The 16,603-nt window shown below is 38.2% G+C and overlaps 1 long non-coding RNA gene across 1 annotated transcript in view; it reads left to right on the top strand.

Moving 5' to 3' along the window:
- Window positions 1–15,345, top strand: part of LOC148051575 (uncharacterized) — a 97,417-nt gene extending 82,072 nt beyond the window's left edge. Inside the window, exons 8-9 of the long non-coding RNA XR_015700164.1 lie at window positions 8,592–8,664; window positions 15,225–15,345. This is a non-coding gene — a long non-coding RNA (uncharacterized LOC148051575). The remainder of the gene's footprint in view (window positions 1–8,591; window positions 8,665–15,224) is intronic.
- Window positions 15,346–16,603: the final 1,258 nt, after the last annotated feature.

Consider the following 16,603-nt stretch of genomic DNA (forward strand, 5'->3'; position numbering starts at 1 on the left):
CTGTACTCTGTAAAAAGAAACTGGTTTGAATTTAGGTTTTGGTTTTGCGCTTTTAATCTGGAATGTGTACTGAATTTTTCTGCTGTTTTGCATAGCTGAGCTGCATAGCTGAACTAAAAAAACCTAGCAAATACTGGACTTGTGGTCCTTTGTGTAAAGACGCAAAATTGGCAGCTTTAATAAGGAATGAATGGGCATGGAGACAACTATCCACTTGTGCCTCCAAGGCAGTTCCTTCAGATAAGGACTGAGATTTATGGGCAGTTGAGGCTTTACTGCAGAACCTTCTCTGGGGATAAACTCTTGTTGTCTTTTGGCATTTTCACTGTTCTAGCACTTCTCACAAACACACGTTATTTTGCATTAGGTTTTTTTTAAGACTATTTTCTAGCTTGCCTGAAGGAGGACAAAATTTAGGTGTTTGTGGAGAAAAGCAACAAAGAAAAGATCAAAATGTGGTGGGTTTGCAGACCCATATCTCTTCAAAATAAATTCTGTCACTTGTGTACGTACAATACAGAAGAATGCATGGGGACCTGTGGTCAGTGACAACGCTGTTGCACGTCATAACATTTTTCTATCCCATTTAGCCGTAATTTTACAGATGAATGGTGCTCGCAGAATCTGTGCTGAACGTAACATGGGAGTTAGAAGGAACTTTGTAAACAAAGGAAATGGAAAGTTTAGTTAAGATATTGTTGGCTAAGAGAAAAAGGCTTATTACCAGTCTGAGTTTGTTTTGGGTTCTTAGTCAGCTTGGAATTAAAATGTAGGTTTTCTATGACTGGAAATATAATAGGAAAACACTGAAAATTTCCTCTACATAGCAACATTGGAATTTAAATGTCTGTGATATTATGCCATGTTTTTTTATGAGTGATAAATTTTGTTGTTAAAAACACTGGATTTTAGAATATACGTTTCAAAGAGAATGAAGGCTGGCCTTGGTTTCGTATGTTTTTATGCTAATGCACAAACGGTCCAGTTGTCTTTAAAGCATCTGGGTCTCTGTAAATGTACGCTCAGTGGCAAGAGGGTGAAACAGCTAAAACTTTAATCTGAAATTGTAGGCGGAGAAAAAAATGAGAGGGGGAATCGCCCTTAAATCATGGTAAATGTCCTCATGTCTGAAAAGTAACAGCAAAAACATATGCAGCAGCAAGAATCTTCAGAAGAAAACCAAAGAAAGTACAACTGGAAAAAATTGGTATTTTACTGAAAGTTCCAGGTTCTGGAATAAATAAGATTAGGACATTATGCATAAGTGTGCTATGAACAAATCTCCTTAAGTCCTAGTTTACCATAGATTTGATCTAAAATAATGCTTCAAAGAGTGCACGGTGTTACTTTTTTCAGATTATGATGTGGGGTAAATGTTTTCATCTGACGTTTCTCTGCCAGTTGGCTTTTGGCACAAGTTTTGAAGGTTTTAATATATCTACCACTGGAATGCTATAACTAAGCTTGTTCTAGGTAGTCTTCATACCTGTAGAAGGGAAATTAATTTGTTAAATGAGAAATTGGAGTCTATAAATGGGATACTTATATACTCTAGAGAATAATGGAAATTTTACTGGGAGTTTTACCATAGCTTAAAGCTTTACATAGGCATGTTCTGGTTAGATGCTTTGACAAGGCTATGGGAATAAGAGGATAGCGGACATGTCAGTTTTTGCCTTTTATTGTTTCTTATAATTAAAATACTGGGTGTGTTCTCTTAGAAAACCTCTGAGAGATTGCTTCCATGAGTTTTGTGTTTCCAGCTTTTAGCTACAGTCCAGTAATCTTGATTATAGATTCAGACACAGCTTCCGGCTGGAATTGTGATCCTTCTGGGGAAAGAGTAGAACTGAAATCACTGAGAAAAAGGTATGTGATTAGCTGTCTGCTTTGTGTGTCACCAGTGTGGGACTGAGACTTAGTGTAATTCTCTGCGTTACTTTTATCAGATTTTGATCCTGGTGTAGTTTGAGCAATGAATTACTCTGAGAGAATTCTACTCAATCTGGTGGCTTTCTGTTAGGAGAAAAGTTTTCTTCAAATAAGGGTACCGCCAAAGCCTTCATTGAACTTGTATGTAAGAAATTTTGTTACCATGGAATTGGTTTTCCTTGACTTCAGCAAATATTTATTTCTGGTGCTTGACATTTAATTACTGTTTTCCCCCTTTGGTTTCCTGAGGGTAAATTGTGTTTGAATCGCTCGTGGGAAATTCTAAGTGAAGTCATTAGTGCTATCGCATAAACTCTCAAGTACTGAAATGACTCTTGAAAATGGTATTTAGCAATTAAAAAAGTTTACTTTTGTAAAAGACAAATGTTGGCTGTATGATCGGAAGAAAAGAAAACAAGTTTCCACTTTCATTGCTATGTATTCCGCAAAGAACTGAGACTTGACATGGTTCATGTGGTCTGCAACTGTCATGAAGCCATATGACAGCCAAATAACGTGAAAGTTCGATACATATGTACATATTTTATTTTCACTTTGCTAGGAAAGAAACGTTATTTGCACCTTGAAACAGCCTTACTGCTCTAGCGGGGATTTAGTCCATCTATAAACTGTGCTAAATAATTTCCCAAAGAAGCTGTGTGAAACAGTGAGTGTATAGAAATCAATCTTTTTCTAGTGCTTCCTGTGTCCTAACTGGACACTTTCCTGAGGTAGAGGTAGAACATTAATTTGCAACATCTAATCATGCATTCAGTTCAAATGGTACAATCATTTTAGGTTTTGTTTTTTTCTTCCCTTCCTTTGCTAGCTCCCTCTTATCCTCCATTAAAAGCTCTGATAAACAGGCAGCAGATCTGATAACTCTTTTGTTGTTTGTGGGGTCTACTGTCAGAAGTCAGGAAGCTTCATACCCTAGCTGGCTTTCCGCAGGTATGGCTGGGTCCAGCCATGTCTACGTTAGCCAAGTAATTTGATGCAAGAGGAATGGTTAAGTTCATTGAAGGACTGGATGCTGAGGCCTCTGCATTTAGCTGATGTGTGATTTTGAGGGTTTGGCTTTGTCCCCAAGAAAACACTTCCTTAGCCCTCTTGTGGTCTGAAGCTTCCCAAAGAACAAGTCTTCGGTTTGTACCCTTGTGTCCCTAGTTCTGTCGGGCATGTGTGCGGTACTGCTTCCAGAGTGGGGCTTCCAGTTTGGTTTCATTAGAAGGGAAGCTAGCTCAAGCTCACCAAAAGTACTCTAAAAAAAAAAATAATGAACCAAAGCATGTAAGTGTTGATTATAAGGGGATTCACTTGCAAACCATGATACTGGTGCAAGCCAAATCAATAACACAGATGCAGGCTTGCACTCCTTCTTTACAAGTTTAAAAAAAAAAAAAAAAACAAAAAAAACGCCAAAACCCCCAAAAAAACCAAAGCCAACAAAAAAACCCCAAAACAAAACAACAAAAAAAAGAGGTCTGATAATATCTGTGATTTTTTTCCTCTGCAAACATGATACGTTTTTATGTGGGTAGAGAAGTGGATGAGAGATAAGCTATTTTTGCCACTACTAGATCTGTAATTCCATTTAGCTATACATCTGTTCTCTTTTTAACTAAAGAGCTTCTTAAATTTACAATTAATATTTTATTTGAATTTTTATAGAATTCTACAGTCTGTTTGCTAAAGTTCCCTTGAATAGGGAATGGTCATGGCCGTTCAGAGATTTATTAGTAGTCAGAGCAGATTTTGAGATGGTGAATCATCACATTCATTCATTATTGATGTCTTTTGAAAGATACAAGAGTAAGCAACACTCTATTGAGCATTAAATGTTTTCACAAGGTATGATTTTTGTATAGCATTTAAATCCTCTGTTTTCCTTCCGAAGACAGACATGTTGAATGTTCACTTTAGAAAAATAATACGAAATGGAAATCCTTTGGAGCTCTATACTGAATTTCTCCATTTTCAGAGTTTTTATTCATTGGAATTAAGGTTAACCAAAGCTAGTGAGCTTGAGATGGGGGCTTGAAAAAAATCAGGATCTACTTGCCACATTACATGTGTTTTTTCAAAGAACCCGGTATCCTTGTTGAATTGCCCCATAATTCAGATTTAGTCGTCATGTCATCACTTCTATCTGAGGGAGTGTGAGAACATAAATGGCTGCCAAGGAGAGGTGGCACAGGCTGGTACTTGTTCACTTTAGCACTGATGTCATGAGGGCTGGCAGAAAGCAAAGTGGTTTTTTCCATTAAGAGGTGTGACTTTTTCTCTAGGGGTTGCATATCATTTCAGGTGTATTGTAATTAAGACCTTTAGGTCCTTAGAAGTATTATAAACAGAACGTTTGGGACTTAGCTCTGCTATCTGTATGAGACATTTCTGGTTTTGTCTAATAGTATAACTACCACAGTTACCTATTTCATTGTCACCGTTCATATCCAAAGGCAAATTTTTCTCTGTATCCCTCCAGAGCAGGAAGTTCTTTTGTTCTTTTTTTTTTTCTTCTTTATTCTTTGTTCAAATATCCTCTTTCCTCTGTTCTCCTCATTCCTGTCTCAAGTAATCTCTACTGTATCACGGCCAAGGCAAGACTAATGGTGCTGGATGGGGACTCACCGACTCCTGTGTTTTGACCTGAAGGCTATCTCCGTTCAGTCTGTTGCCCTCTGCCTTCCATGGGGACAGGTTTAGATCCAGAGAGGATTCAAACTGACTTGTGGGCCTTCAAGCCCACAACAAATGCCACTTGGAGAGAGTGATTTAGTACATGACTTGTATTAATGCAATCATGCAAAGATGGACTTCAGCTTCTGTTTTTAGTGTTTTGGTTTGTTTAGGGTTTACAGTGTCATGTATAGACTTTCTTCAATCAGCAGGTCCAGAGTGACTGTACTGTTAAATAATCAATAACACAGTCCTTGACAGAGGTGAGTGTGCATTTCCTTGTGTAATTCATCCACTACAAGAAGGAGTGTGTTGTTTTTTTTTTTTATGGACGTGTTTTTTTGGAGATTGTGGCTCTTATAGGTTGTTAGTGAAATAACAAGCCGGAAAGCAAATATGTATGTATTTGTATATATATATCATATATATACATATAACTGTATCTGTGACACTGGTTTAAGAGTTTCTTTTCCCTGCCTTTACCCTCAGCCACATGTACATTCCTGTGTAGCAGTTTGCTGTCTCATTGGATGTGCCTCTTCAGCTGCCCTCTGGGCCTGCCCTGTTAACCAGGTGAAATATTCCTTCTGTGGCTTTATTCAAAATGTTAGTTTCAGGACAGATTTCACCAGTCTAAACTGGCACAGTTGATGTAACTACCTGCAATATCTGGCTGGGAGTGAACAGATGTGGACAGGAATTTCTGAAGCGGATTTTGTTGTGACGTCTGGTTAAACTCTAGTGAGCAGCTCGTGTTTGTCTTTTTCTGTGTGTGAATGAGGAAAATTTGTTTCTTCTGTTTCCTCCAAATATACTCAGTTTGTGAGAGTCAAAATTCGTCTTCTAGTCTTGTACTTTATGCACCATTGCTTGTGATAATTGATTAGGGCAATGAAAATAAAATACTTCCTACACACTGTGTTCCCTTTGTTGTTAATGAGTAAAATACTCTTTTGCTCTAAAAGGGAAATATTTGAAACTCTGGATTAAGAACAAACAGGTGTTTATAAGAATGTATGTAAATGATTTTTGCTAGTATGGTTGTATCGCATGCCTCTCTTGAAGGGATAGTTTAGATGAAAACATTACGATTGTGTATTCAGAAATGGGCTAAGTTTTTCAGGTAAAGTGTTTTCTTTAGAGCTAGGCAACCTGCAACCTAAGACATCAGTAGTGCTGTGAGCTCCACATAAGTGGTGCTAATCCATTTTTGCTGAGTTTAAGGAGCAGACACTGCTGAAACATAATACGAGTGAGATATAAAAATGAACTAAAGGTGACTACAAAGACCATGGAGAGAACAACTGCATCAAGGAGATCATGTTGCTATTCATATGTGTCCAGAGACGTCACCATCGAAGATGGTTAACTTTAATCTCTTGTTGGTTTCTTTGCAGTCTTATTTTTTTTCTTAGTCAAGGCAACAAATGCTTCTCCTGGGAAATAGTATAATGGGTAAAGAATGGTTTGGGAAGTAGATTTGGAAAAGTGTGTTGCGTGTTTGAAAGAGCATAGAAGAATAAAATTTCAGATGGTTAAGTGCTTATTGTAGTCGTATTTTTCCAACTGTGGATCATTTAGCATCTAGATCTTGATCTGACAATCCTCTTGGTGTAACTTCAGTGGCACTTTTGGGTGTGAAAAGAATATATGGATGACTGTTACTAAGCTATGGAAAACAGATGACTAAAACTTCATGATTTGGTACTTTATGCATTTTGAATAGCATTGTCTTTTCTGTTCCCCTTGTGATGTTAAGAATCATCACATTTTTTTCATTTAAATTCACACAAGCATACTCCTACAGGCCTCCCTCTCTGATCACCTGTCTGATCTCACCTTAAGCATCCCTTTCCACATGTAGTCTGATCTGAATTAACTTGCAGATGAATTGGGTCATGGTGAAAGAGATACTTTGTCATGATATTTCTGTCAGTGAATGAATTTCAGGTAGGTATGAACAAGACCTTTTTTAGCAACCAATTCTTGCTTTCTGCCTTGTTTTTCAGACCAGAAATCATGCTGGACAGAATGGCGTGTCTCATTCCAGTGTGTGAATTGATGACGAAGTTAAGATGTGTTGAGGAATATTTATATTGTCTGTGAAAAAGCTCTGACACTGAGATATTCTTGTTGTCTGCTTGTTCAAAGAATAATGAAAAGTTCAGTGGTTTCCTCCAAATTGTATGTGTTGGCAGAATGATCTGAGACACAGATTTCACACAGCATGTGGTATAAACTGCCTTGTTTTCTCATTTTAGAGTGCAGTTAAGACGCTTTATGATATTTTGACTGCATACATTTGATGCTGTAAACTGCTTTTAAGACTGTCATGCCTTTGTAGTATGCTGATGTTACCTTATTAGTAGCTGCATTTTTTTTTTTTTCACAGAAGCATTTAGCTTATTGGCATTTGTTTTTACTGCTGACATTTTTTTCAGCATTAATATGTTGCTGTGCAATTTCACTAGAAAAATGTTATGCTAAGCTGACTGAAATGTCGTCCTGTCTTTATTTCCCTACAGGTTTTATAGGCTTAAATAAGCACCTGAATAAGCTTTTGAATGTGTCAGATAGTGTAATTTCACAACGTTGTTACATGCTTGTTTCAGTTGGCACTTCATGCAACAAACTGTTTGTATGGCTGTTTGCCTTTCTAGAGCATTTTAAAAATAGTTCTGAACTAGAACATAAACATATTTGTAAGAAGTATAATTATTAAGTTATTTTTACCAACTGATTTTGGATGAGAGGTGTTGGCTCTGGAGTATTTTTCTGATACTGCTTTATGTTTTAGTGATTTACTGTATGAAAAAAATTAACAGTGGAAATACTTCATATTTACCCAGTCGGGCAGACAAATGCCCTTCTCATCAGATTTCTTATTAATAGTTCTTAAGAAAGCCAATTTTTTGTTGGCGACAGTTCATTTTTTCCCCTCTCCCATTGGCTATTCCTAGGGAAACTTGTTTCCAACCTAAAGAGTGCCAGTCACGTTTAAATGACATATGCATGGTGATTTTTAATCTAAAATACATCACAGAGGCCGAACCTTATCCATATTCTGTTTCCATTCCTTGATGTCATTTGTATTTTTTGATTTTTTTTTTTTTAATTGATAAAATACATTAGAAACTGCTTAATAAAGCTGCTAGCTACACTAGCTGAAAACAGGGGAAAACACTGCCATGGTTTGTTCCTCAGTTAGACTGCTACCAAATAATTTCATTTGAACATGGATATATGACCTTGTACACAGAAATGAAAGTGAGAGAAGGGGTGGTTTGGCAACTGATTTTTTTAAACTTTGCAATTTAATCTGGGGTGGGGGGGAGGTACTAGATGAAGTAAGAGAAAGATGATAAAAATTGCAGTACAGCTGACTAGCCACATCCACTGTGAAGGAAGGCTGCGTTTTTCCGTAGATCCATGCATTTACTCCTGAAAATGTGTCTTAATGAGAAGGTCACTCATACTGTCTTCATTTCTTCATCAGTTAGAGCTTCATTTCTGTCAGCGAAAATGAACGTGCAGATCACATCCTGTGAGCAAAAGTGTAATGCTGTGGGGCAACAGGACTGAAAACCATAGCGTAGTAATGAATCGCAGATAATTTTACCACTATGTATTCTACTCTTTTTGGGCAGAGTTCACACTAAAAAGGTTAAGGGTGCTTAAGCAGAAGAGGTAAGTTATTCTAATCTTCCTAGTGCAGGCTTGTGGTAAGGCCTACTCAGTTGACTGCAAACCTTAAATTGTTATCTGTAGTTCAGGCATGCCCAGAGTTACCCTTAATAAGCATGGGATGATAATTTAGAATAATTTTGCCAAAATAATGATCTGCTCATTAATGTGTCTCAATTTTTAGGAAGATTTAAGATTGAAGAGAGGAGATACTTAATTCCAGCTCTTTTTTTTTTTTTAAATTATCATCTGGCCTCATTCATCATAATTAATTTGGTTTTCTTTGAATGCTACAGATGACCTGCATTATGTTGTGGAGATGGGCAAAAGCCAGATTTTGAGCATGTGATCCTCTTTGCTCTATAGAGGGTAAGTGAAGGAAAGGTACCTCTTTCAGTTTGCCTCTTTAATCAGAAGCTTTCTGCTGTTCTGATGCTACGAACCCATGATGGCCACTCTGTGCACTATAAACCTAGATGATATCTGGAAAGGGGGGGACGCTTCCACTCTCCATGTTTTTTCATCTTCTATTAAGTCATTGTTTTCAATGGAAACCTGCTCGGGGTTGCGTCTGCTGGAGTAGCTCATTCTGTGCGAGTGAAAACATGTTCTTCCTCAGTTCAGCGTGACTTGGAGGGAGCTGAGCAAAGTCAATTTTTTGGTTTCCTAATTCTTATGTACTTTGTTATTTACATCACAATACATTTCCAGATATCCTAAATCTTGCTTCTCTGTGTTATCCAATACAACAGCTGTTTCAACCTTTTTGTCAGAAGGCCCCTAACAAGTCAGTACTTCTATATTTCTGTGGCTCTTCAGCATGAGATACTGAAGAGAAATGTGCCTGTGATGAGCTAAAGGTTTTTGTACTTAACATCAAGATTGTTACGGGAAGAAGAAGGGAGGCCATAAACATTCTTTTATTATTTGGAGGGCCTCATGCTTTGCTGCGTTGTTTAAAAGAAAAAGGAAATTGTCTCCCCTCTGCTTATATTTATTCCAAGCATTTACAAAGTAGCCTTTTAATCTTTTATTAAAGTTCATTATAGAGATGTCTGAATGCTAGAAGATTCTTGGCACTTAGGAAAAACCCCAATGTATTGAGACACATATATTTTGTTTTTACTGGAAATGAGTTAAATAAAACATGTTTAGTCTAATAAGATTCAAGTTTTAAAGTACAAATATATGTATAAACATTTTCCTAAAATGTATTAGACGAGTGTAGAAGGGCTTCAGGATGGTTGGAGCCTCTAGGCACGACTAAAATATAATTGCCAATGCTGCCAAAGATACCAGCGTGAGTGTTAAAGCTGGAATTGAACGGTGAGGTCTGGGCATGGCACATTTCTTCCTTTAACCTCTCTGGCTCTTAATCCGGTCTGAGCACTCTTAGTCTTTCCTGTTAGCTTTGACTGAACTGTGCTCTTGCCTCTCTCTTTTGTAGGAAACTCATTCTTTCAGTCTGTACTTTTTCTTTCTTTTGTCTGCCTTGAGGGCCTCATTACTTCTCTCATGGTACTCTCTGCTGTCTTTGATTCTGGGTTTTTATTTCCTTCATCCTTCAGTTTCACACATTTCTGAGCGACTGCCCCCCCCACCCCACCCCCATTAGAACAAACTTCTTCCTACTCATCTCTTATGTTAATGAACCTGGTGTGCTTCCCAGCTCCCATGACTTTATTCTGCTTCCATGTCAAGACAAAATTCAGTCATTCACCGTCCTTTCCCCACTATGTTTCCATTTCCATTGTGGGAGCCACTGCACAGTCCAGTAAGTTGTCCATGCTGTTTGGTCTGAGGACTAAGATTAAGGCGTTTGAGTGTCTCCTTGAGACAAACTGTACCTTTCAGAAAGTACTTAAACGAGTGGAAATGACTCTCTAGTAGTAAGGCCTCTGTTGCATAAAACTAGTTAACTAAACTTTTGTCGGGTACTTTGCTTCCGAGTGATTCCCAAATAATAAAAATTTTTAAGGATAAAATGAGAGATGTGTTAAGTTACAGAATGGACACTTGAAAACAACACCGCCATAGTTGAAACTCGCTGCAACTGTAGGAGACTGCTGAGGAGCTGCAGAGAGCGGGCTGGGTTTGTTGTCAGAGCAACGATCAGGGCCTGCACTTGAAATGCAGAGACCCCCACCTGTCCTGAGATTTGTTCTCATAGGCAAATACTGCTCAGTTTAAATAGGGGCTAAAATATAAGTAGGAAAAGTGCAGGCCTCTGGGCCTTGCCTACCCAGAAGCATCAGCCAAGTGGATAGACTTGCTGGTCTTTGCACAGAAAGACAGACAGAATACTTCATTTATGTATAGGCCCAATATAATCGAATAGCTAAAACTGGAATGTTTTTCCACTACCTACAAGGGGATAAATTCTCGGGCTAGTGGCTGGTGCCAAATATTCTCCTGCACTTGATGCATCAGCAGGGATCTGGCTGGTGCCCTTACAAAAACAGAGCACATGTTTGCACACATTCAACATCCCCTCTGAGAGAGTTTCCTCAAACTGCCATTTAGGTTGTGCTTGGCACCTGAGGTGTTTCAGAGGAAAATACAACACATTCTTGATGACATACCAGGGGGAGAGTATTGAGGTCTGCATAGATGAGGTTTTGATCCTGGGAAACACAGTAGGTAAAATAATGAACAGGGCTTTACTATAGCTGAGAACCTACACCTCACAGGGTGACTAATGTGAGGTGTGCAGTACCCATAAAAATCGAGCCCCTTTGAGGTGCCTAGAGATTGCTTTAAGAATCTACCAGTAGTCATGTATGGTATAGTACAGGCATTTTATATGCCCTCCCTTATAATTTATTAGAGATCAGGGAGATTATGATTAGCAAAATGAAAAGATAATGAGCTCTTTCAGTTAACCAAATTATTATCTAGTATTTGCCCCTCTTTCATGGCTCTCTAGGCCGTGAAAACTTATGTTAGGCTGCAGCTTTGTCACATTACCCTTGCCATTTTCTCTCCTCTTGAGGTATCTGAAAACAGTTAAAAGCAGTATATCATGCATTTGTCATTTTATTTTTCGTGGGCACAGAGAATTAGCATACTTTCAAAATATTCAGATGTCCATGCCATTGAAAAAGTTTCTTTCAGTTTTTTTCTTGTCCCAGTTGAGTCTCTAGTGATTTAATCTAGTCTTTCTTATCCCTGTGTTGAGACAATTTTCAAGATCTCATAATTTTGACGCATATTAGCATCATCTACACTGTTCTGATATTTCCATCAAGTTCTTGATTTTAAACACGTATTGCTCCTTTTAAGTAGCAATTAGCAGTTGATTAAGCAGAAGAATCCTTGTGGTCTTTTAGAAAGCTTGGCTGTATTATTCAGAATTAGAGCTCGAGCTTATTGGGGATTTTTCTGACAAAGTCACTTTAGTATCAAAAAACTGCCAATTTGTTGAAACTTAAAACTTTTGATGGAAGTGTACCAATTTCAACAAAACTTACAGCTGGAAAAGTTTCTTGGCTCCAGGGTGCAGTTCCTGGTCAAATCCAGAATCTGACACTACAGTCCAGTTTGGGGGTTTGGTAGACACAAATTTCAGTTCCTGATCATTTACTCAGGTATGTAAAAGTGGAAGTGCAGCTGGAGAAGAAACTGCTATAAAAGCCCATAGGCCTGAAGTTAGGGAACTCTGTTATAACCTGAGAGACTGAGGGTTGAGCTTGGGTCTAAGCCCCTCTGCCGTTGCTCTCAGGACCCGTGTCTGATTAGAGTACAGAGTCCTGCTTTCAGTAACACCTGAAAGAGTTCAGTTTGGTGACTAGAAAACTGTTTCAAGTCTCTGAAGGTGGTTTGAACAAGATGACAGCTTCCTGTTCACACTATTTAAAAGCAGCTTTGGATGCAGAAACGTGAGGGCCGTCCTCATTTAAAATACATCATCTCTTCTTGCACAATGGGTCACTTCTAATTCCTGTTATCCCATAGATCATGTTTCGTTGTGTGAAGGAGTCAGCTTTATTACGATTACATTTGTCTTTCAGTTCAGCTCTGTGGTTTAAGTGTCGGAACAACTTAAACGTTGATATACAGATTTTGATTTTTTTTATTTTGAAGGGGAATAGCTCTTAATAATAAAACTAGAATTATAGCCTAAGGTATAAAATAAGAAATACTTGGGAAAATACTGCTGTAACGTACCTCCATACTGTTAACTAATCTGCTAGAACAGTCTTGTAAACATCACACCAGGTTAATAACAGGTTGTGCCAGTTTTAAGGTAGTAAAAGTACTACTAAATAAAGTTTTTAACTAGAGTTTTTAAGCTGTCCAACATGATACTTGCCAGAAAGCATCAAAGGACTGTGCCGCTTTCTCAGGCTGAGCGATGAGCAAGGCGGCAGCCATTTTAGCTGCCTCTCACCCAGCTCTTCTCTCAGCTGCTCAGTCAGATTCAGATGAAGGCTTGTCTGTAGCTCTCAGCAAGGCTGAAGCTCAAAAGCTGATTTGTGATTAATAATCGCAAGTAATTGGGATAACACTGAAATTTAGGTTTTTCCCTATGTGTGTTCATGGTTAAGATACTGGATTCCAGAAAGATAGTTGTTTGATGACAAATAAGATTGTGCATTTTGATGTGAACTGATACAGGAGTCAGAAGAAAGCTCATAAACCTTAATGCTGTAGAGCAGGCCCTTTTGTGTGCAAATATTCCAGGGTCAAATTTTTCCTTGTTAATGTTCACAAAACTGGTAAATTCTGTTCTGACTGAAGGGTTCCCTGAAGGCCAAACCAGTGTGGCTAAAGGCAACGTGACAAAAGGTATTGAGGGGAAAAAAATGAGAGCATGAGAAGCAAAGTGATATGGGAACGTGGCAGGATTTAGGCAAGATAGCATGTCTGGTCACTGAGACAGGGGAAGAATCAGGATTGGGGTGGGCAGCCATGGCAGGAATTTGAGAAGAGATTGGATCTGAGGGAGAACTCCTGGCCCCAGGGGTTTGTGCCACACTGGAAAATGTCACAATTGCAGATGATGAGTTGTAATCCTTCACCTTCCTGTAGTCAAAGCTGAGCTTAAACAATCCTTGGAGGGGCAAATACTTCATTGGGCCTACCAGTAGGTTTTAGCCCCACAGACAGCAATAAAATGAAGGGTTGATGTGGTTGAAGTAGGCTTGTGTCTTGTAGGTCATCAGTGGTGATCGCCCCCCCTAAGACCCAGGAGGACTTGGCGAGTCTGAAGTCTTTGTTTGTTCTTCAGCCTCCCATCTTAACAGAATTTGACATTGGTTCAGTGTTACATAATTTTTTGAAGTCTAAATCTTAGATAAATTGTCTGGTTAGACCAAGCTGAAAAGTAATTCCTTTTACTGTAGTATTTTTTGGAAGGGATACAGGTGCAGAATGAGCAATGCTGGGCTGCTGATAACAGATAACTGCCTGATTTCAGGAACTGGTAACTGGTGATCACAGCACATTTTAAACATTAGAAGACAAAGGTACAGAAATAAATGTAATTTTGACCGGTTATCTGGAATGGTTGTTCTGTTCAATATTGTTTTGCTAGCTGTAATGCCGCCAGTTGAGAGCTTTAGCTGCTAGAAGACATCAGAGAATGTGCTCTGACATCTGAAGTCTTACAAGTCACATAGTAAGGCCTTACGACATGTTGTTTGTTTATCAGGTTTCTTTGTAGAGATCTAGTGAGGTCTCTACCAGGCCTTTCGAAAGAAGGAGTCTGGAATGATGGAAGATATGATGGATTAAGTATTCATTTCAATCATAGGTAAATTGTTTATTGAAAATGTTGTCTGAAGAAAACTGTTTGATGTAAATATTGCTCTTGGGGTGTGAGGGGGAAAGCAGAACTCATCAAGAGGGAAAGATACACCTTTTGCTTTTGTGAGGTTGCCTTTGTTCTTAGATTTATGCCACAGGCCCAGCTGATTTATCCTTTAAAAGCGATCAGTCTGTTTAGAGAATATGATCCTTAGACTAATCATCCTCTTCTGCAGTAGAAGTTTATGGAATAAGACTTAGGGAAATCACCGGGTCCCTTTACCAGTATCCTAAAATATTCCTTCTGTGTGCTTGTCCATGACTCTAGCCCCTGCATGGATCCATAGACCTTGGGGAGGAGCCAAGATAGAAGATTTTGTAATGTTTTTTATGTGCAAATCTTGAGGATGTTCTTTGGACACCTATTAAATGATAACGTCCTCCTGCAGCTTTTTGAGAGTCTTGAAATCTCATATAAGTCAGGCCCAGCGTGTGAAATGGACTGGTTGCCAAGAAATGAAAACTCTTAAGAGAATGTTTCTAAACTTTTGCCTTTGTAGACACCTCAGGTCTGCTGCTATAAGGGAGTCATTGTTTTATTATTTTGACTAACACAGCACAGATTACAGACAAAAATAGAAATTGTAAAGTACCTGCCAATGCTTCTTGTTGAAGTGGCTCCCTTTAAAGAAAATATTTAGTTGGATATAAAAACATAGCCCGATTAGGTAGCAATTTGATAAAAAAACATCTGGAAATTAAATGGAAATCCTTGAGATCTGTATCAGTCTCAAGAAGTGTGGATACCATCAATTTTACTGAATGGTGGGAGTCTTAGAACCTCAAAGAGGAAAAAAGCTTAATTACAGCGGAAATAAACCAGTTCAGGAAAAAATCATAAAAGTGCTGTGAGTTAGGTCTGATCAAAAACACACTGATGAGAATACTGGCAAAAGAAAAGACAGAAAGATTTATTGTGTCTATCAAGCATTGAGTTGTGTTCTGAAACACTTGCGTTTCCATGGGCTGAGAATTACTGGAATAAAACATTTACTTAGAAATGGAGTGAACATGCAGCCATTATGCTGATTGTGGCACGTTTGTAGAGAAAAGGAAATGTTGTGCAGGCAAGGATGGGTTATTGGAGTGGGATACATGATTGATTTCTTTTACTACTGTAGGCTGGATTTCAAAGAATAACTATACAGTGCCAGACACACCATTATTGACTGCCAGCTACAAAAACACAACAAAGAGGAGGATGCATCTTACCTGAATATAACCTTTCAAGAGCATCATAGGTATGTACAGAGTTGGAACGAATCAGTATCTGAAGGTGCTGTTCTTTCATTGCTCTCTGCAGTGGCTGCCCACACAGCTAGTTTACTCTAGATGCCAACATCTTGGGCAGATAAGTGGAGATGAGCTCTGTCACAAAATTCACAAAATGTAATCATTGCGAAATTTGAGATGGCCCTGGCTTTTTTTCTTCTCCTCCCACTCAGATGGGTTGTTTATTTTATTACCTTGTGCTACTCTTCCTATTTTAGAACTGAAAAAGACTAAGATTGTTGCTAAAACCAGTTTTTTTCAGAGATTTGACAGAAACAGGGTGTTTAAAAGTTAATGTTCATGAGTGGTTTGGGAGATCAGCTAAGTTAACTGTCTTGCAGCTGATGATTTTTAAAGAGCTGTTCCATTAATGAGATGATAGTTGTAATATAAAGGAGAGGTTTTAAGAAGTGAAGGATCAGCTCGTAGCAAATAGGATTATTGATCCATGAATAATCTGAAGATACTATTTCATCTGTTTTCTAAAGTAAGTTGGTCAACAGACCATAGAATAAACCTGTGTCAGGGGTCATGCTAGCTGGTAAAATCGGTGACGTTACTGACAGTAAGGAGATAAGGCAAGTAGACTGGCTGGGGGCATAGTACAAAGAAGCTACGAGGAAAGACTGAAAATCAGTCATTCCTAAGAGAGGAAAAGGACAACTGACATTATCAAAGAACTGTTACTGCTGAATAGCCTGAATGTACAAAGCAATACAAAACTAAAACAAGTCAAAGCAGGATATTACTTATAGTCTAATTCAGAGCCTTTTGAATTATATTGAAAAGAACCCTTGACTTCAGTGCTCTTTGCATCTGACTTAATTGTAGAAGATAGAAATAATGTTTTGGTCAAGCTTTTGATAATTTGTTAACAATTTAATACAGGGCAAAACATGGGACAAAACTCTTGAGGGTCACTGCATTTGCATATGGACTATTTTTGTTTTCTGAAGTTTTCTCATTTCCATATTATTTTCAAGATACTCAGACTTTAAAAAAAACCAGGTTTTTATTGCTCCCTTCAAATAGTTTTTGCTTTGCCTTGCTGTCAGGAGAACAACACACAAGACAAACATAAAGAAAAAAGCCAAGAACATGAACTGTACAAAGCATTTATAGGAAACATATAGGAAATCAGCTTTGATGTTGCTAATAAAAGAGCATGTGGGAAATCTAGCAATAGCATTGCAAAAATATTACATATATAAATCATTAAAAAGCAAAC

This window comes from Nipponia nippon, unplaced genomic scaffold (genome assembly GCF_047370975.1).
Source record: "Nipponia nippon isolate SJK-2023a ecotype South Korea unplaced genomic scaffold, ASM4737097v1 scaffold_6, whole genome shotgun sequence".
In the NCBI taxonomy this organism is placed as follows: domain Eukaryota; kingdom Metazoa; phylum Chordata; class Aves; order Pelecaniformes; family Threskiornithidae; genus Nipponia; species Nipponia nippon.